Source organism: Microcaecilia unicolor, chromosome 5 (genome assembly GCF_901765095.1).
Source record: "Microcaecilia unicolor chromosome 5, aMicUni1.1, whole genome shotgun sequence".
Taxonomy (NCBI): domain Eukaryota; kingdom Metazoa; phylum Chordata; class Amphibia; order Gymnophiona; family Siphonopidae; genus Microcaecilia; species Microcaecilia unicolor.
In genome coordinates, this window is record NC_044035.1 from 363,115,272 (window position 1) to 363,136,985 (window position 21,714).

A 21,714-nucleotide genomic window follows, 5' to 3' on the forward strand; every position below is an offset into this window, starting at 1 on the left:
CTCCTTAAATAATTAATGAAGTATAGAAACAGATCTTTAGAGAGTAATTTTGAGAATCCTCTCGGGTCCTTTTACTAAGGTGCACCAAAAAGTGGCCTACGCTGGTGTAGACACATGTGTTGGACCAGGGGCGTAGCCAGACAACAGATTTTGGGTGGGCCTAGGCAAGAAGTGGGTGGGCACCAAGTGTTCCCCCCCCCCCCCCAACCACCATCAAAAAATATCTCAGCTGGTGGGAAAACACTTCTTTCCACCTTGGCAGTCCGCAGCAGGCATGTGCTGAAAAATGAGCATGCTCAGGTGCCAGTATTGTGGAGACTAGTGTTTTTCGTTACCATCAGGGGGGAGTCTTCAGCTGGCTGAGCTTGGGATCCCCACCGGCTACCTCTAAACGTGTGCTACTGTTGGGTGGGCCCGAGCCCTAAATGGGTGGGCCCTGGCCCACCCAGGCCCACCTGTGGCTACGCCACTGTGTTGGACACGCAAAGGTTAATTTTTCAGTGCAGCTGCAAAAAAGGCCTTTTTTGACTGAAAATGGATGTGCAGCTAAATGAAAATTGGCACATGTCCATTTTGGGCCTGAGACCTTTCGGCCCACCCATTGACTTAGCAGGTCTCATGTGTTAACTGGACAGTAATCGTCAGCGTGCGTACAATGCCAATTACCTCCCAGTTAGCACCGCACACCGGAAACTTTCCAGCACATGTAATGGGTGCGCGTAAAAAATGAAATTGGCGCACATTGGGCGTTCGTAGGAATCCACTCAGTTTAGTAAAAGGGCCCCTCAGAGAATTAAAACAAAAATCTCATGATGCTAATAATTAGAAAGGTTATTGTCAGGCACTGGATAAAAGATATAGATATATATAATCTTCAGTTTGAAGAGTGCTGGTATGAACTGTGCCAGTGCTTGTAAGGGAAATAATTGAGTGTTTTTGGCTGGATTCTTATTGACTATTTTCCAGAGCCCAATTAAAAATAAAACTGTCCTACAGTATTGATATTAACAACCACTGTCAAGAAAAGGAGTGGTTTGCTGATCCTAAGTGCTTGAGTTGAAAGGAGTGTGACAACTGCTGGCACCAACGGAAGCTCCATACTTAATCACCCCCTTGTTTACTAAGTCGTACTAACGGCCGTTGCGCGGCAATTGTGTCGGTATTAGCGCACAGCAGCTGCTAGTGCAGCTTGGTTAACAGGGGTGTTAGGGTGTTCTGGTCCCTTGAATAGTGCTTTCCAGTAACAGTAAACAGCAGCAACATTCTGAATATCTATTCCAGTTAGATATGTCTAGTCAGGGGTCTACAATTATATTTTTATTTTGGGCAAAAGCTTAGGGCAGATCATAAAAAAAAAGGAACAGATTTCTAGACAGGGTTTTTCCTTCCATTTTAATTTTCTAAATATAATCAGACAGGTCCTTCTGGTTCCAGAACCAAAGAATGTATGCAGGGAAAATTCACCAATCAACAGTCAATTATTCAACCAAAGTGATACATTAATTTTGCGCAGCAAAAGCACCCACCTGGTTACAATATTTTTTAAATTTTACCGGGTATCTCCCGGTGTTCTAAGTGGTCTCCGGAAGAATGTTTGAGTGAGACCTGCACTGTTTCTTCCCTAGACGCAGCAGCATGCACAGTGATATATGTGCGTACTGACATTGTTGCTGATGTCACATGCACATGTGCATTTACATGAATATAAGACCAACAAGCTCCAAGAAGGCTCCAAAGCAGGAATAAGCCCTGACAGGCAATTCAATCTTTTTTTTTTAAACAGGAACTACTGACTTGGACCCGGAAGGATCCCTTGATAATGGGCCAGTTGTTTCAGCATGAAATGTGATTAACCAAAATCGTGCATGCGTAGCTTATGCCATGTTTAAACCCATGATGCACATGGGTTCCTCCTTCTTTTCTTAGTTTCCATTTGGCCACTTTTGAAGATTTAGTGTTAAAAATGTTAAATGTTTTTCAAGGAAGAAGTTATTTCAACCTCGTAATTTGACTAAATCTGAATTTGAAGCATTTGAGATCTTCATAAGCTAACCAACCCATTAGGATCTGTCGGGCGGACAAAGGGGGAGCAGTAGTCCTTCTTAATATGGGCGATTACAGCAAAGAAGTAATGAAGTAGCTTTCGGTCCAAACTGACTATCTTCAATTAAGAGATGATCCTACTTTAGATCTTAAAGACACTATTAAGAATATTATTGTTTTTGGATAATAATGGGATACAAGAATGCATAAACATCATCGAATCATCAAGAACGTTTCTAAACCTGCATTACCCAAACTGTAAAGGACTAAAATACAAATCAGCATATGCATCCAGCTTTTCCTACATTTGCACCCAGCTCTGGAACGCATTACCTAGAAACATTAGAACTGTGAACACCCATCTAAAATTCTGAAAAGACCTCAAGACTCACCTCTTCCGGAAAGCCTACCCAGCAGACCCAAACTAATTCATGAACAATGGATCACATCTATCGAACTAAGAAATGAACAATACCCCTTCCACATAATCCTATTACTTCAAACTGTACGAATTTTACCACTCCAGTTGTAATTAAGTGTACTTCTACCCTTATCCTACTCTGTTTTGCTCACTAGAAGCTGTAGACCCTTCCCCGGAGACTTATCAGCCTCGTTGGGATTACTTCTCTCTATATTGCTACTATATATTCGTCCCAGAGTTGTATTCTCTTTTCCAGAACCTTATCAGCTTCCTTCCACCTACTGTTACTCTATTTTCCAGTCTGTATATATTCCCGGAGTTGGTACTCTCCTCTCCGGAACCTGTAAGCCACATTGAGCCTACTGCTATGCGGGAAAATGTGGGATACAAATGTAATAAATAAATAAGTACATAAATATATTATGCTACAGGGGTATGATAGGAGTTTTTTTTTTTTTACAAGACTTGAATTCCAGTTTTTGAACATTTCTCAATCAAGAGTTCCAGTCTTTTATGTGTTACTCAAAGTACATAAGATGTTGATTGACCCTCCAGGTCACCTGTAGGGGATTCTATCTTTACTGACATATTTTTATGACATCTCGCTAGCAAAGGTTTTTCTTATCTGCAAAATCCCACATATTTAATTTCAAAACTGGCTGAGATTTCTGATGTACATGGTCATATTGGATGTTAAATCTTTATACACAGCTATACCACAGAGTGAAGCCATTGCCATACAGTTTTGAAGAGCACTTCTGATAGCAGCTGTGTCCTTACTGATATTCTTATTGAGCTTTTAGCTCTGGCAATGCAGGGGAACTGCTTTCGCTATGGTGGGTGATTTTTTTCAATATTTTTGGGGTAGTCATGGGAGCTCCCATGGCACCCTCAGTTACTAACTTGTTTATGCAGAATTTTGAGAACAAATGGATTAAGGCAAATTCCTTTGTTCCTTACATCAAAGTCTGGTTATACTATATTGATGACGTTTTTGTAGTTTGGACAGGTTCCGAGACTCGTCTACATGACTTCCACAATTGGCTGAACACCTGCCACATCAATATTCAATTAAGCATGGAATGTCATGCCAATTAAATCTCTTATTTAGATGTTTTGGTGAAGAAACGGAAAGATAGTCTCACCACTGATAGGAATACGTTATTGGCATATACTAGTAATCATTGCTTGAAGGCTGCCTGCGGTGCCCCTTTTGCTTTTTTACATTTTTTTAGTTTGTTAGCTCTTTATTTTTTTTGTCATGGCTGCTGCTGCTCAACAGGAGAAGCAGCAGTGGCCAAGAAACGAAGATCTGGTGGAAGGAGGAGCAGGAGGCAGGAGGTTAAATAGAGTGGGGAGAGAAGGAGAGGAGATGGAGCGGGAGGCAGGAGGTTAAATAGAGTGGGGAGAGAAGGAGAGGAGATGGAGCGGGAGGCAGGAGGTAAAATAGAGTGGGGAGAGAAGGAGAGGAAATGGAGCGGGAGGCAGGAGGTAAAATAGACTGGGGAGGGAAAGAGAGGAGATGGAGCAGGAGGCAGGAGGTAAAATAGAGTAGGGAGAGAAGGAGGGGAGATGGGCTGGAGAAAGAGAGAAGCTGCTGGTGATAAGGATGGGGAGAAAGGGGGGATCCTGGCTGATATCAGAAAGAGGGAAGACACTGGAAGGAAGGGTAGGGAGAGAAACAGAAGAGACATTGAAGGATGGAGAGAAAGAGGGGGGAAATGATGAATGCAAAAGGGTAGAGAGAGAGAGAGAGACTGGATGGAAAGAAGGGGATAGAGAGAGCAAGACAGTGGATGGAAGGATTGGGAGAGGGGGGTAGATGAATGGAAGGATGGGGAGAGAACGAGGGAAGACAGATGGAAGGATGGGGAGAGAAAGGGAAAACAGATGGAAGAATGGGGATAGAGACGCTGGATGGAAAGAGGGAGAGAAAGAGGGGAGATGGATGAAAGGATGCAGAGAGAAAAGGGGAGAGACTGGAAGAATGAGGCAGGAGGTTTTGGCCTCTGAAAGCTAATTGAAAAGGGTTAGTAGTAGTAGTAGTGTAAGGCTATTAAATAAATTATTTTCTGAGATGGGTGGGTTTGAGGTGTGCCAGGGGCGGAGCCATGTAGAGTGGGTGGAGCCAATGCAAAGTGGGGTGGGGCTATGGGCATGTACTAAAATCTCCCTCTCAAAAATAGGGACCCCTTGGCAGCTCTGTTAAGTTCAAAGTGTGTGCATGGGGAGGCGGGGCAAGATCCCCTTGCGGTTGTGCCCTTGGGTGGAATAGATGCTGGATAGGGAGTATAATAGAGTGATTTGGAACACTCCCTCTTACTCATCCCTGCCCTACTGGTGTAAATAAAATATTTTCTGCAATGGCTGTGGTATTGAGGTGTGCCAGGGGGTGTTGCTATGAGGTACAGTTGGTGGGGCCATGGCAGAATGTGGCGAGGCTAGGGGCATGTACTAAAATCTCCCTCTGAAAAATTGGAACACTTTGCCAGCTCAGCAGTAGTCAACTTACCCCTTGAGCTGCATAGAATCCTCACTCACAGCACGCTGCTGGAGGACGTGGTAACAGTGGTTAGTGTATCTGAGTTTAAAAAAGGTTTGGACAAGTTCCTGGAGGAAAAGTCCATAGTGCTATTTTGAGATAGACATGGGGAAGTAACTGTGCCCTGGGATTGGTAGCATGTAATGTTGGTACTTGTGACCATTGGACACTGTTGGAGCTACTGGGTACTCTAGTTTTGTTGGTTCCCTTCCCACTCTTACTCAATAATCATTAAATACAGCAACTTCTCGTTTATTATTAAAGTATGTACAACACCGGAGTTGCCGTTCTGAACTCCGGAACCAAAGTCTTTAGCTAGCGGGCTGGAAGGACCTTAATAACTGCAACTCGTGGTAGTGGCGACCGGAATGACGTCATCAGTGCCTGCCTCGGTGACGTCGTAATCATCGAACTCCGAGGGACACCTCCGCCGAGTGAAGAAGAAATAGTCCCCGCGGTCGGGCGCTGTAGAAGGTCGGAGCGGTGCCGGCCCTCGACACTCTGAGGTACAATCGAGAGAGGCGGCCGGCGTTTTGCCACAGATACGGTCGTACGGTCGGCCGCTGTCTTTGGATACCGAGGGCCGCGTATTCTTGCGCTGCGGTGGGAGTGCTGAGGCTGGGCAGCCGCCATTTTGGATGTCAGGCAGCCGCCGCCGCTGTGAGGTGAAGAAGAGTTTGTCTGAGTTTGGGCTGCGGGACTCCGGCGGGTAAGTGCGGGAAGGGGGGAAAGCGGGCCTCGGTTCCGGTACACGGGCGAGTTGAGTGGAGGGAAGGAAGGGGCTTTGGGTCAGTTTCTTCTTCCGCCTGCGCTGTCTACCGGCGGGGCCTAAGCGAACCGCGGGCGAAGGTTCATCAGATGTGGTCAGAAGCTGCCGTTTTCTCACTAGTATTAACTGCCCTCCTGCCCTTCTCTGTAACTAAGGAGGGGGAGCCGGGGGTTTTCAGGTTGGTCAGATGAAATGCCATTTGCAGGAGGAGGAGGAGGAGGCGGCTTTGGCCCAGTGACACTTCTGGATTTCTAACCAGCCCGGTGCATTATGGGAGGCACAGCTGTGATCTCAATGGCCAGGGTCAGGCAGGACAAATCTCCAGCCCTGAACTGGGTGACTTGGTGTCTCTGGGCCATGACACAAGATCAGGGTCAGTTCCCCTTTTCACTCCCTAGCAGGTCAAGTCCGGGCCAGTCCCCCCCCCCCCCAGCAGATCACAGCTAGTCTCCTCCTCACCCCCCACCCCTCAAGCTGCTCAGTTGTGTGTTTCTGCTCTTGGATATACATATGGCTGTTCCATACTCTGATGTTAAACCTGCTCCTCCAACACTGATATTAGTGTTGCAGTCTTGGTAACCATTGTCACTCTACCAAGTGTACCCCAATGTTCTTGCTAGCAGATTTATTACTATCATGTTCTAACATTATCATACAAAATAAAACATGGAAAAGAAAATAAGATGATACCTTTTTTATTGGACATAACTTAATACATTTCTTGATTAGCTTTCGAAGGTTGCCCTTCTTCCTCAGATCGGAAATAAGCAAATGTGCTAGTTGACAGTGTATATAAGTGAAAACATTCAAGCATTACTATGACAGTCTGACAGGGTGGGAGGAGGGGGGTGGGTAGGAAGTATGCATGGGGACATCAAAGCATATCATTGATATTCTAACAGGGTGGGTGTGGATCAACAGAGACATACAGCTTTATGGTTTATAATGGGCTAGGAACCCCAAATCCTTGTTAAGTCCTTTCTGTTGGGTGTTAAAATATTCAATCATTCTGACTTCAAAGGTCTTACGTTCTTGTATGGTTTTAAAGTTACCTTTGAGGGTTCTCACTGTGAAGTCACTGGTACAGTGTCCTGGTCCTGTAAAATGTTGACCAACAGGCGTGGGAACCCTGCTGGCACCAGTATTGTTCATATGATGTCTATGCAAATTGAATCTTGTCTTAAGCATCTGGCCTGTTTCTCCAATATAGCATCCTTCGTTACATTTTTTACACTGAATGATATATACCACATTGGAAGATGAGCAAGTGAAAGATTCCTTTATGTTGATTCTTTCCTTTGTGGATGACTGTGGGGTCCTGTGAAATGTTTTGGCATAGTTTGCAACTGGATAAATTACAGGGAAGTGTGCCCTTCTGTTCCTTTTCAGTCTGTGATGGAAGTTTACTAACACGGCTACCACACTCCTCTATTTAACATTATCATGTAACCCAATAACCTTCTATAATACCAAATGTCTATTCTCTTCTTATTTCCACTATTCATGATGTATTGTAAGCCACATTGAGCCTGCAAAGAGGTGGGAAAATGTAGGATACAAGTGCAATAAATAAATAAAAAATAAATAAATACATTATTCCCATTTGACGTTTGTTTTGGCCTTCCTGACTGTTTCTCTGATTCAGCAGATCAAGTCTCCCTTGCTTGCTGTACCTGCTGTCATTTCATCCCAGCTTGTCCTTCCCACTATGCTCTGTATTTCTTCCTCTATCAAGTAAAAGTTGATGGATGCCTGGAGTAACCTCCCAGTGGAGATGGTAGAGACCAAATTGATGATGGAATTCAGAAAGGTGTGGGATAAACACAGCATCCAGTTTATCAAGAGGATGGAATCATAGTTCAGAGCATTTCCACTCAAAGCAAAACATAAATGATTTTCCTGCCATATAAAACCTGCATGGGGTAGTATAGTAGGTGCCCAACCCTAAACAAATCATATACACATTACCCTGCTCAAATATCATTAAACTTCATTTTTCATCAAAGATATTGAAGATAACTTATTTCAAAATGTAGGATCTCTCAGAATTTTCCTATCACCACCACACAGGCTTTATATCGTGAGCCAGGCACTTTTATGGTGGGTAGGTATTCCTCATTTGATCCAAATACTTTAATACCAATTAAATCAAAATATATTTCTTTTTTCTTTTTTTCTATTGTATCTTTTATGTCTTTAAAGCATAGGCACTTAGCTCTATCCGTTGCGTCACTCGAAGATTCTTTTCTTGAATGACTTTAAAGAGGTATCTTGTATATTCATCTCGGAGATATCAAACCGACATGAATTCATGTTTCGCACCTAGTGCTGTGTCAAGGTATATCTCCTGAAATCATAAAATCCATTATCAGCTATTATATCTTATTTAACTATAAACTCCTATCATACAAAATCTCCAAATACCTTAAATTTACACGGAGAAAGTTTCCCATTGTTCATATCCATTTCTTTTTTCAAAATGGCCACGGCGTTTCTGTTACTTAATTAGGGGAGTCCCCAATTGCTTACATCAGTATTTTTATCAGCCAATCCCAGAGCCCATCCACTGAAAACTCCTCCTTCTTTATTTAAATTACTGACATCCATTCAATCTCACGATTTAAGCCATTTGGCTGCACAGAATTTAAAGAGAAAATCCAAAATTGCTCTTTATAATTTAAAAGATTTTCCACATTTTCCCTAAACAAAGGCATAGATGGGTGTAATCTAACCACTTTACTATGCAGACTAGATGGACCATGCTGGTGTTTATCTGTTGTCAGTTGTCATTTACTATATTATTATTTTACTTTGCCTGATTAGTCTATTCCAGGCATTGATTGTATTCAGCAAAGAATTAGTGAATATTTATATTTGGGAATTGTTATTGGTGCCTTCACATAATTCCTGTTTCAGTTTCCTTTTTTGCAGAAGATTTTACTTTCCAGTGTTTTAATGAAACCTATCAAAATGTTGTAATTCCCCTGTTTCTTTTGTTTGCTAAGAAGTACAGTTTGAGCACTGAAGCCTCTGTGAAGTTTTTGATGCAGATATAAGTTTTTAGTTAGGGCTGTGAAACAGGAAAGTTAAAATCAATTTTCCCTATAATATTTGTGTAATTGGGCACATTTTACCCACTATTGCTTTAGATGTAAACATAGCGCTAGATTTACTGTAGCTATGTTATTAGTAAAATTGGCCCTATTGTGTAAAATGAAACCTGTGATAAATAATGTTCATTAGTGTGTGCTGATGCACATTCACACTGTGCCTTTTAATAAATCTAGTCCTTAGATGATAAGTCCTCTTATGCAAGGAACTGTTGTCTACTTAATTGTTACACTCCTTCAGCTTGGGATTGGAAAAGTGAATAATTTAAATATGGCTCCAAAAAGGATTTGAATTTCACATCTGTTTTTTTAAAGGCTTGCTTGCCAAAACCAAACTTAATACTTGGGGCTGAATTTACATATAAGCTAGACACCCGAAGCAGTCAGAGTTTAATTTATTTTTATTTACAAAAATGTGCAGTCTTCCCATCCAACAATCAGGGCAGAGTACAATAAAACAAACATAATCAAATCACATAAAATACCATCAACAAACTCAATAAACATAAACAGAACCTTAATCCTGAAGCCCAAACCACCCATTGACAAGGCTTCAAAATGTTCTGTGAAACATCAAGGCCTTTATCTCATTTAAGTACCGAAACCATCCTGACTGCAGTACTTGGTGAAGTCCATTCTGATTTAGATAAATATAATGTTCTTGCTATTTCTCTGGATTTCTTGGTAGCATTTGATCTGTTAAACCACTCACTTCTATCTCACCTTTCAGTGCTCAGATTATCTGGCACGGTTCTCTCCTAATTTACTTTGTTCCTCTTGAATCGCTCATACAAAGTGACTACAACTTTTTCAACCTCCTCTCCTCGACTTTTGTCCTGCGGTGTTCCTCAAGGTTCGGTATTATCCCCTCTTTTGTTCAGCTTATTCTTGAGTCTGTTATCCAATCTACAGGTATTTCTTTTCACTTTTATGCAGATTACATTCGTACTTTTTCCCACTAACTCTTTCGCCCCTTCAAGACTATCTTAACCTAATCTTGAACTGGCTCTTTGACCATAGGCTGGTCTTAAACAAGCAAAGAACTGTACCTTGTTGGTTTACAGGCAATCTTCCAGTTCCAACCTCCACTCTAAATCTGTTCTGTAATCCTGTCTTACCTGTTGACTCTTTTTGATATCTAGGTATTACTTTTCACTCCCAGCCCACTTTTTCTCCACAGGTGTCTGGTCTCTGTAAGACTGACTTCTTTGTTCTGAGATCTAAATCCAAAAAATGAAGAAATTGCCACTTACCGTAAAAATACTCAACCCTCTGAAGTGGAACTTAATATGCTCTCCATAAACTACATTAAACATGAACCATCTCAATTTTTGGTAAAAAAAAAACCCTCACGTATTCTGTTAATTACCAGGTTAGATTATTGCAACATTGTATACTTAGGATGTTCTTGATCAATCTCTGCAAAACACTGCCATTCGCTTCTTATGCCATGCATGCAAATTGGATCATGTTTCTCCCTTCAAAACTATCGGCTTCCTGTTGAATAGTGAATAATTTAAAAGCTTCTTACACTCGCCTTTAAAGCGTTTAGATTCTGCCTCTTTACCTGGCAACACTTAGTATCCTTTATTCACCAACCTGTCTCCTTTGTTCCATTAATGATTATCATCTATTTATCTTTGACTCCAAATCTGCCCATCTTAGTTTGTAATAAATTTTATGGAGTTTTATAGTAAAGTATAACAAAATAGTCATGAAACCAGAATGTCCAAAGGCAAGTGATTATAAGTACTGTTGTATGTATATCTTTATGTAAAAACATATAACAAGTAACCAACTGACAAAACTGCTAGAGAATATCTGCCCAAGATAAGATATCCAAAGTGTGTTGCATCACATTCAAGATTCTGTTTCAAGTAATAATTTATAGTAAAGAACTATTAGAGCGAAAATATACTATTGATGTAACGTTTTGAGTACAACCATCCAATGTTACAAAACAGGAAGCAAAGTTCACATTTAAAAAATGTTATTAATATAATTTTTGCATTTAGAAATTATAAAGGATAATTTTTAATAAAAGGGTTCCATATTTACTCAAACCTTTTTTTATGCTTTAATTTAAAGAATATGTAAAATTTTCCATTTTTACTGCATCCCATACCAGAGAGGGTACCCATCCACGTTTCCAGTGTTTTGCTATTGCACAAATAAAGGGACTGAACTAATTGTTTTAAGTGGAAAGACAGGGGTCCCCATCCTAATATTGCTGTCCCTATTGTCGTGGGATATTTGATGTTTATGATTTTTAATATTGTGTGAACTGAGATCCAAAAGTTTTTAATGAATACACAGTCCCACTACACGTGATTAAAAGTTCCTTCACACTTTCCCACCTAAAGGGGATGATTCAGGTAGTCCTTTATGGATGATTTGAGGAGTTATGTAAAAGTACATAAGTAATGCCACACTGGGAAAAGACCAAGGGTCCATCGAGCCCAGCATCCTGTCCACGACAGCGGCCAATCCAGGCCAAGGGCACCTGGCAAGCTTCCCGAACGTACAAACATTCTATACATGTTATTCCTGGAATTGTGGATTTTTCCCAAGTCCATTTAGTAGCGGTTTATGGACTTGTCTTTTAGGAAACCGTCTAACCCCTTTTTAAACTCTGCTAAGCTAACCGCCTTCACCACGTTCTCCGGCAACGAATTCCAGAGTTTAATTACGCGTTGAGTGAAGAAACATTTTCTCCGATTCATTTTAAATTTACTACATTGTAGCTTCATCTCATGCCCCCTAGTCCTAGTATTTTTGGAAAGCGTGAACAGACGCTTCACATCCACCTGTTCCACTCCACTCAATATTTTATATACCTCTATCATGTCTCCCCTCAGCCGTCTCTTCTCCAAGCTGAAAAGCCCTAGCCTCCTTAGTCTTTCTTCATAGGGAAGTCGTCCCATCCCCGCTATCATTTTAGTCGCCCTTCGCTGCACCTTTTCCAATTCCACTATATCTTGAGATGCGGCGACCAGAATTGAACACAATACTCAAGGTGCGGTCGCACCATGGAGCGATACAACGACATTATAACATCCTCACACCTGTTTTCCATACCTTTCCGAATAATAGTTGCATTAAGATTTAGTTGAGTACTTATTCTACTCGGTGATATGGAACATTTAAAAGAATATAGCCTTACATTTTCCTAGAAGGAATCATCCATATTTTTATTTATGCTCATACCTTCCCACTCTTGTCTCTTCCTACACTCCTCCCCAGGAACTCCATTCACTGGGTAAAATCTCTTATCTGCACCCTTCTCCTCCACTGCTAACTCCACGACTCCATTCATTTATCTTGCTGCATCATATGCCTGGAGTAGACTTCCTGAGCCGGTACGTCAAGCTCCATCTCTGGCCGTCTTCAAATCTAGGCTAAAAGCCCACCTTTTTGATGCTGTTTTTAACTCCTAACCCTTACTCACTTGTTTCGTATCCATGTTTTTTAATTCCCACCTTAGTAATTCCCTTATCCCTTATTTGTCCTGTTTGTCCTAATTAGATTGTAAGCTCTGTCTTTTCACATTCAATGTGCAGCGCTGTGTACATCTAGTAGCGCAATAGAAATGATGATTAGTAGTTTTCCCATATAGTCATATAGGTATGTACTATGGCAGTGTTTGAAATTTTGTATAAACGTTGGTACAGTTGAGAAATAAACTTCTTTTGGTGTAACTTCTCAAAAAGTAATATTTCCCAGTTAGGTGGAGATCTCAAATTGTGTTTGGTTTTAGAGAGATGAAATTCCTCAGCTGAAAATATTGATAAAAGGAGTGGGAAGCACCAATAATTCTTTGAGTGTCATTTTGGTTCAGTACAGTTTGGAAAAATAATGAGAATAGAATCAGTTTCCCTGATTGTAGCTGTTTTAATACATGTGGTCCCATTTCTCTGACAAATTGTTTAGCTGAGATTGGAGTGAATGGAGATGGGAATCTTGCGATATGAGCTTTACCACAGATTTTAATCCCTATATTAGTGGCTTGAGAAAAGGATAATTTGAACACTTGTTTAGCACAACAGTGTCCAAATTAAATATTCCTTCCTTAGGTGTAAGAGGGGCACAATTTAAAGCTTCTAGGACCCTGTTTACAAAGGTACGCTAGTGGTTTTTAGTGCGTGAACACTAAAAACGCTAGTTCACTTTTGTAAACAGGCCCCCTAATCTTTTTTTTTTTAATTTTTAGAAGTCTTTATTGAAGTATGGAATACAGAACAAAAAGAAAATACGTTCAATTCAACTCAACTCATATCAATACAAGCTACAATAAATGTTTCACCAATGGCAGTCTTGAAAAGATAATGAAATTCTGTGTCCACTTAAATTTAGATCAAATTACACTTCAAACCATTTTTGATTTTATTATTAACCCTATCCCCCCCCCCCCCCCTTAACCTACCCCCTCCCGAGCCTTGTTCCCTTTATCAAACACTTGAATTCAAAAAAGGTTTCCAGGCTTTTTCCCACTTTGGCAAGATTTTATGTTTAATCGCTGTCAATCTCTCCATCTCACAAATATATTTCACTTTCGTAATCCAGGACACCAATGAGGGGACCCGCACCACTTTCCACTACTGAGCCAAATTCATGCGGGCAGCGTGCAAAGACCCCCTCACCAGAACCCACTGATCAGCCATAAGCCCAGCTGGCCTCCGGCCCAGGATGAAAGTCAAAGGATGCCACTGCACAGCCCTTCCCGTCCAGACCTGAATTTGCGCCCGCACACTTTTCCAATATGCCTGCGCTTTAGGGCAGGTCCACCAGATGTGGCCCATAGTTCCTACTCCTCCACACTGTCTCCAACAGTCCTTTGAAACATGGTTGTACATACGATGCAGCCTTAGCGGGGTAAGATACCATCTATAAAATATTTTAATGGCATTCTCCTTTACGGCTACGGCCCGGGAGGAGCGCAAGATCGTCCTCTCAAGCCTAAGCCAGTCCGCCTCCGGTAATGTGAAATTTAACTCCTGTTCCCACCGCCGCCTGTGCAATGTGTATGGCTTAATCTGTGTGCCCACTAGCTCATACAAGTGAGTAATCATACCCCGCGTGGGCCTTGAATTTACACACACCTCCTCCAGAGGAGGTACCTCTCTTTTCATGCATTCTAAATAGCTTGGTCCCTGCAGAAAATGCTGTAATTGTATGTATGCATATCTGTCCTCGGGCATGAGTCCGTAGTCTTCTACCAGTCTGTCAAATGATATCATGTCTGCACCCACATGTAACTGCCCGCACATATCTAACCCCAATTCAGCCCACCTGCAAAACGTGGTATTCCCCACTCCCGGGCTAAAGCTTGGATTATCTACTATGGGCGCCAACCCAGACACCACAGGCTGGTAGCCCTCAAACATACGATCCCAATAGTGGAATGTAGCTTGAACGGTCGGTGGGAACTTGTCCACCTGTCCTCTATGTTTACTCGGAAGCCACATTAAATGCCCTAATGTTCGAGTCCCAACCAATGCTTGTTCAATGTTCACCCATATTTTGTGATCTTCCTTTCAGAACCACTCCACCGCTGCTCTCGACTGTACAGTGCAGTAATAAACATATAGGTTGGGCACCCCCAGGCCCCCATCCCTTTTATTTTTATATAAGAAAACTCGTGGCAAACGCGGTCTTTTGTTGTTCCAGATAAATCTGACCAGACTATCCTGTAACCTTGCCAGAAAGGTTCTTGGGAGTCTAAGTGGTATAACCTGGAATAAGTACAACAGCCGAGGCAAAATATTCATTTTAAGGGCCGCTATTCTCCCCATCCAAGATAAGCTCATTGGCATCCATCTCTCCAGATCCCGCCGTATTTCTTTCTGAAGGCCCGGGTAATTAGCGTCAAACAACGCCGACAAGTTATTCGGAATCTGCACCCCCAGATATCTTAATTCCCGTTCCTCCCATTTAAAAGTAAAGGATGTTTTCAGTGATTCTAAAATGGCCTCTGGCACACCCACAGCTAGCCCAATCGACTTACTCGCTTTAAGTTTGTATCCTGACACTCGAGTATATCTCTCTATCTCTCGCATAACATTGGGAAGGGATATCAGGGGTTTGGTTAGTGACAATAGTACGTCGTCCGCGAATAATACAATTTTGTATTCCCATCCTCCCACGCTGACACCCGCTATGTCTACATTCTCCCGTATGGTCTCCGCCAGAGGCTCCATCGCCAGTGCAAATAGGAGAGGGGACAAAGGGCATCCCTGCCGTGTACCACGTTCCAGCTTGAAGGCCTCTGAGTTCCCCCCATTAACTCATACACACACCCTTGGGGAAGTATAAAACGCCCGAATCCAAGTTCTGTAAAACTGTCCAATCCCTACTCTCTGCAGAACCTTGTCCAGATAGCCCCAGTGGACCCTATCGAATGCCTTTTCAGCATCTAGTCCTAACAGCACCATCGGGCTAGCTTTGTTTTGTGCTTGAAACACCAGGTCCAGCGTTCTACGAATATTGTCTCCTGCCTGTCTTTTAGCCACGAAGCCAACTTGGTCCGGGTGGATCAAGCATGGTAACACCCTTCCCAGTCGATTCGCTAGTACCTTTGCTAATATTTTGACATCTGTGTTAAGTATTGAAATTGGTCTATACGCTGCACAGTCAGTTTTATCTTTGCTTGACTTCGGTATGACTTATTACTTATTCTATTCTTCAGGCTAGCACACTTTACAAAATATCCCCTGGCCACCGCCTTAAAGGCGTCCCACACTACGCCCAAGGCCGGCCCTGAGTCCATGTTATGCGTAAAATACTCTTGCAATATCGCTATAAATTTAGCCACAACTGCTGGGTCTTGCAGAAGAGAGTTATTAAGTGTTATCTTTGCTTGACTTCGGTATGACTGCCACCCATGCCTCCATCATGGTCTTAGGGAGAGGAAAGCCCTCTCTCACCGAATTAATGACCAGCGCAAGGTGTGGGGCCAACATTCCCCCAAATGTTTTAAAAAACTCATTGGTAAATCCGTCAAGACCCGGTACCTTCCCGGTTGGCAGAGCTTTGATAACCTGAAGCACTTCAGCCACCTGCACAGGAGCTTCTAAATCACTCTTTTGTTGTTCTGTCAGTCCCCTTAGTCCCCTATCCTTCAGGTAGTCCTCAGTTTCACCTGTCTGTACAGCGGCATCCTCTGAATACAAAGATTCGTAATATTGTGCAAATCTTTCCCTAATCTGAGTTGAGGTATGTAACATAGTTCCCTTATCATCCTTCGCTCTCAGAATGTGTCTATCTGCTCTCAGCTTTCTTAATTTATTAGCCAATAACCTCCCAGGTTTATTTGTGGACTCATAGTACACCTGTTTCAAACGTGCATGTACAAATTTCAAGCTTTCCTCATGTATATCTGCTATCTCCATTCTCAGCGCTTGGAGCCTTTGATAATCAGACACAGAGCCAGAGGCCCTGTATCCGGCCTCCAAGGCCCCCAATCTCTCCATGCACTGGGTCAGCCGTTCCTTACTTATTCTATTCTTCAGGCTAGCACACTTTACAAAATATCCCCTGGCCACCGCCTTAAAGGCGTCCCACACTACGCCCAAGGCCGGCCCTGAGTCCATGTTATGCGTAAAATACTCTTGCAATATCGCTATAAATTTAGCCACAACTGCTGGGTCTTGCAGAAGAGAGTTATTAAGTGTCCATCGTTTATCTCTCGTCTCTTCTCCCAAAGAGGAGAGGTCAGCCCACGTCGACGCGTGGTCTGAAATAGTAATATGGCCTATGTGGGAATCCCCTCCCCCCTCCGAGAGAGTCTTATCAACAAATATATAATCCAATCTAGAGTAAGACTGATGCACCTGGGAATAATAAGTATAATCTCTCCTTCTAGGGCGTCCCACTCTCCACACATCATATAACCCCATCTCCTCCACAAAGATCTTTAGGGATCGAGATATCTTCCAATCGTTTGGAGCTGGAGACTTTGACCTGTCTAGTCCAGGTTGCATGGTAGCATTAAAATCTCCAGCCACCAGCAACTTCCCTCTGGTAAAATCCTGCAGGTCTCTACGGAGTCGCCCAAAAAAGCGCTCTTGTCTCTCGTTCGGAGCATACACGTTAACTAGAGTGTACTCCTCCTGCTCCAAAACGACGTGTAAGAAGAGATATCGTCCCTCCGCTTCCCTTCTCACATGTAGTATCTGGGCTTGTACATCCCTATGGAACATAATAGCCACCCCTCTCTTTTTGGCTCCCTTGGCATCAGAGGCAAAGTACACTGTCTGGTATTGTTTAAAGGCCAAATACCTCTCGTGTGTTTTTAAGAAATGAGTTTCTTGTAGGAATACCACATGTGGATGCATCATACGTAATTCCCTCCCCAAGGCATGTCGTTTATACGGAGAGTTCAGGCCCTTTACATTATAAGTTAGTAACTTAAAATTAGCCATGAACCTCTGCTTTTACATTGCCTTTTTTGATGAAAAGTTTATGTGAACCTCATAGTCCACACTCTTATGATCCTCTCCCTTCCCCCTGCTCCCCTCCCAATCTATCCCCTTAACCATGTCCCGCCCTCTCTCTACCCCTTCCCCTCCCCCATCCCTAATCACCCCCCTCTATCATTGCCCACCAACTAGCGCTTACTAGCACTACTTGGGAACCAGGAGAAAGAACCCCCCCCCCCAGCCGAATTGAAAATAAGATTGGATTCTATGAACCCCCAGAATATGACACTCGATCCCCCGCACCCCAACCCCCCCCCCCAAATCCCTCTCTTAATCCAAGTGCGAGCCTCTCCCCATACTCTTATGCAACCCTTATTATCATCCCTCCAAATTCAGAATGCCCCCCCATACTTCCCGGTAAGCAGTAACTTAGATAATTCACCCAGACCAGAGCCCAGTCTCTCATGTCTTGTCCACAGTCCTTTTGCTTGTTTTCTCCACTCATTTCCACTTCTGCATCCGATTCTTGGTAGATGATGCCATACCCACAGGCACAGTATCTGTCGGGGTCAATCCCGCTTCACGCAGGACCTTCCATGCCTCCTCTACCTTTCTGCAGCGGACATTTTCTCCTTTTAACGCAAAGCAAAGAGCGAATGGGAAACCCCATCTGTAGGCTATTTTTTCCTTCACCAGGATCTATATAACCGGTTTCATGGCTCTCCTCTGGGTGAGGGTAAATATAGATAAATCCTGGTAAATCGCCACTCGTGCTCCATTAAACTCCAGAGAAGGGTTCTGGCGCGCCCTCTGCCATATTTGCTCTTTGCTGACATATGAAGTGAATTGGACCACTATGTCTTGTGGCCTGTTGTCTCTGCTTTTACCCAGCGCTCTATGGGCTCTGTCCATGCCCATGGCTGCAGTGTCAAAGCTCTCTCCCATCAGCTGCTCGCATATGGTTCTCACCACCTTCTGGACATCTTCCATATCCTCACTTTCCGGGACTCCCCTGAATCGTAGATTCTGTCTGTGCCCTTGATTCTCAAGGTCATCCATCTGGTACTGTAGCTCCTCCGCCCTCTCATCCAGCATCCTTAGTCTCCTGTCCACCTCTACATTCTTTCCCTCCTGTTCATCTGCTTTCTCCTCCAGCACCTCCACCCTGCTCCCCAGCTCCCTCAAGTCCGCATTCAGCGCGTCTACATGCTCCAGGATTTCGTCCTTGGATGCACGGATTTCGGCACGAATTACCTCCAGGCATTTTGTCAGGTCAGCCGGGAGAGCTGGTATCAGGACAGAGTCGCCGTCGCGGGAACAAGCAGCTTCGGAGTCGGCCATCAGTGAGCCTCGTGGTTTAGGAGAGGCTTGCTGCGTTAGGCCCCGCGCCAACTGCCTCATCGAAAGGCGCTCATTATCTCGCGGGAGGGCAGCGATTTTTTTTGCTCATATTGATGGCGAGGTATCTACCGTCACGCCAATGCCATTTTCACCCGATGTATTGAGGATTAGCGCAGTTACTGCTGTATAAACGGCGAGGGATCGCAGAGCGAGAGGATCAAGCGTCCATTCGGCTGCGTGACGTCACTTCCTCCTAGGCCCCCTAATTTTAACCAATGAGTTTGTTCAGATAATCCATACAAATTTTGTAGAAATTTAAGACATGCTGACCAGTAATATACTTCTAAATTTGGAATTCCTAGGCCACCCATAGATTTTGGGAAAGCACCTTTCTGATATTTGAATCTGGCTTTTTGTTACCTTGCCAGATAAGAGATATAGGAATTTGGGAAAGATTATCATTTTCAAGATGTTTATCCTTCCTAGCCATGATGTTGTGGTATCTTGCCACTTTTAAAAGTCTGCTTTGACTTGAGTTAGTAATTTATTATAATTAAGAGGAATAACGTAGGTAGATTACAGGAGATTGGGTCCGATATCTAAAAGATAGTATAGTTTGGAATGAGGTATATTTCAGGGTTTCTCTAGTTTTATCACCGGTTTCGTAAAATGTACTGTATAGTATAACCAGACATTTATCCATAGTCCCTTAATAATGTTACTAGGCAGGCTAACCATTGATTTAAGTTTTATGTGTATAAGGCTATAGAATGTATGTTTTTCACCTGCTATTATTATGCCATGGATGGTATGTGAATTTATAATGGTTGTTGCTAGGGGTTCTATAGCTATTACAAATAGTAAGGGAGAAAGTGGACACCCTGTGCATGTGCCTCTGTGTAAATTATAAGGAGATTAAAGATTTCCAGTAACTGGAGCAGGATATAATGCTTTTATCCAAGAGAAGTAATTTTGACCAAAGCCCATCTTAGATGCAGAAAAAGTATTTCCATTCTACCATATCAAATGATTTCTCAGCATCTAAGGAAAGAATGACATAGTCCCCTTTTTGATTTTCGGTTTGTTATATGATTGTGATTAGATGTGTAATGTTATCTGAGCAGTTCTGGAATGCACTACCTACAGACTTGAAAGCAATCAACGAAACAACTATCTTTCGAAAATCTCTGAAAACATTCTTCTTCAACAAGGCCTACAATTGAGAACCTATATCCTCACTGTCACCTCACCAACCCACTTAATTATGAACGCCCACCTCTGTACTACCCTAATCACTCTCTTCCTTCCTCTCTCTTCCCCTCCTTCATCGTTACACATTACTAACTGTATCTGATATCCTGAAATGACAATGTTAAAAATCTATGTAAGCCACATTGAGCCTGCAAATAATAGGTGGGGGAATGTGGGATACAAATGCAATAAATAAATAAGTGTCCTTAATAAAACCAGTTTGGTCTGGATATATTATTTCCTTGTCATCTATACCAGACCAGTCCAGACTAATGGGTTGTGTCCATCTACCAGCGGAAGGAGGCAGAGAAAATAGTTCCGTGTAAACCGCCTCTTAAGGGTATTGTGCAGCCTGGAATGTTCAGTATTTTCGCTGTCTCCTAGCAGATAGTGGACGGATCGTGCAGTTGCTCTGGACTGCTGGCTGGTAGCTCCTGTCCCAGATTCTTCTGGTGACAGTGGAGCCGGGTGTGCTGGTAGCCGTTTTGGGGCTAGTTTTAGATGATACTCAGTGGTTCTGAGTTCCTCATTTGCCAGCTAGGGTGATATCCAGTGACCCTGGTTCCCTCCCCTCCCCTGGCTTTCTAGCAGGATGATGGTTGATTGTGGCATGGAGTAACTTGTCTCCCCTGTGGGGTTTTTCTCTTCTGTGGTGGTAGGTATATCGGAATTTCTGCCTCTGAGGTAAGCCTTTATTTATTCCTGTCACTAGTGAAGAAGGTTGTTTAAAAAAAAAAAAAAAAGGAAGAAGAAGAAACTTTATTTTTTCCCCTCCTTTTCTGCCTCTGAGGTAAACCTTTATTTATTCCTGTCACTAGTGAAGAAGATTGTTTAAAAAAAAAAAAAAAAAAGAAGAAACTTTGTGTTTCCTTCTTTCTCTTGCCTGTTACCTGATTTATTTCCCACCTTTGGCAATGTATTCTAGGGGGCCGCTTGCAAAGTTTCTTTGAATGTTGCTGGCTGGCGGATTCTGATCTTGGACCCTTCTGAGCTGGTACCAGTTGCTTTGATTTTTTTTGTGGGGCATGGCTCCTGCCTGGATCACAAAACTCCAGTTGTTTTCCTGCTGAGCAGATCTATTGCTGTGCATCTGGATTATTGCCTCTTAGCTCTGCGCTTTTTCTACTTTTCTGCAGGGAAGTGGCTCTGTTCTAAGTCTGGAGTTTGACTCTTCCTTAGCTGGTTTTTCCTCAGTTTGATGTTAGTGGCCAGCTTCCTGTTTGTTCCTGGCCTAGTGAGAGTTATTTCTTCCTCACTGCCTTACGGCTGCATTTTGCTCCCTATGGTCTGAGGATTCCAGATCTGTGATGCTTACCTCCCTCTTGGCGGGAGTTCTTTCTCTATGTTGACTTCTGCTCCATATCGGTTGCTAGGAGGGCGGTTATTGTGGCTCAGAGACCACTTGGGGGGCCGAGAGTGTGTCTTGGGGGACGGGGCTTTCTCTTCTTGTAGTTTTTAGTCCCTCTGGGCCAGGGGAGTGCAGCGCCAGGTCTGCATTTTCACAAATTGTGCTCTTTGCTGTTGGCCTCCTGGCATTACCTTCTTCTCTGTCTGTTCCCCGGGGCTCCATCTGTGCATTTTTGCTTGTTGAGCACAGCTCCGTCGCTGCATGTGGAGCGCGGCTCCATTATTTCATGCAGTTCCACCGTTACATGTTATTATTATTTGTTACATTTGTATCCCACATTTTCCCACACATTTGCAGGCTCAATGTGGCTTACATAATACCGTGAAGGCATTTGCCAAGTCTGGTACGGGATAAGTACAAAATGTTGTAGTGGGGTAGGGAAGATAAGATTCAATCAAGTTGGGTTTGAGGT

At 43.0% G+C, this 21,714-nt stretch overlaps 1 protein-coding gene across 2 annotated transcripts in view; it reads left to right on the forward strand.

The window, feature by feature from the left end:
* The first annotated feature begins 5,600 nt into the window (after positions 1–5,600).
* AP1G1 (adaptor related protein complex 1 subunit gamma 1) overlaps positions 5,601–21,714 on the forward strand; it is a 319,248-nt gene continuing 303,134 nt past the window's right edge. The window contains exon 1 of one of the 2 annotated variants that reach the window (XM_030204680.1): positions 5,601–5,715. The gene's annotated coding sequence lies outside the window, so the exon portion shown is untranslated. The remainder of the gene's footprint in view (positions 5,716–21,714) is intronic. The other variant, XM_030204681.1, reaches the window with a different exon arrangement.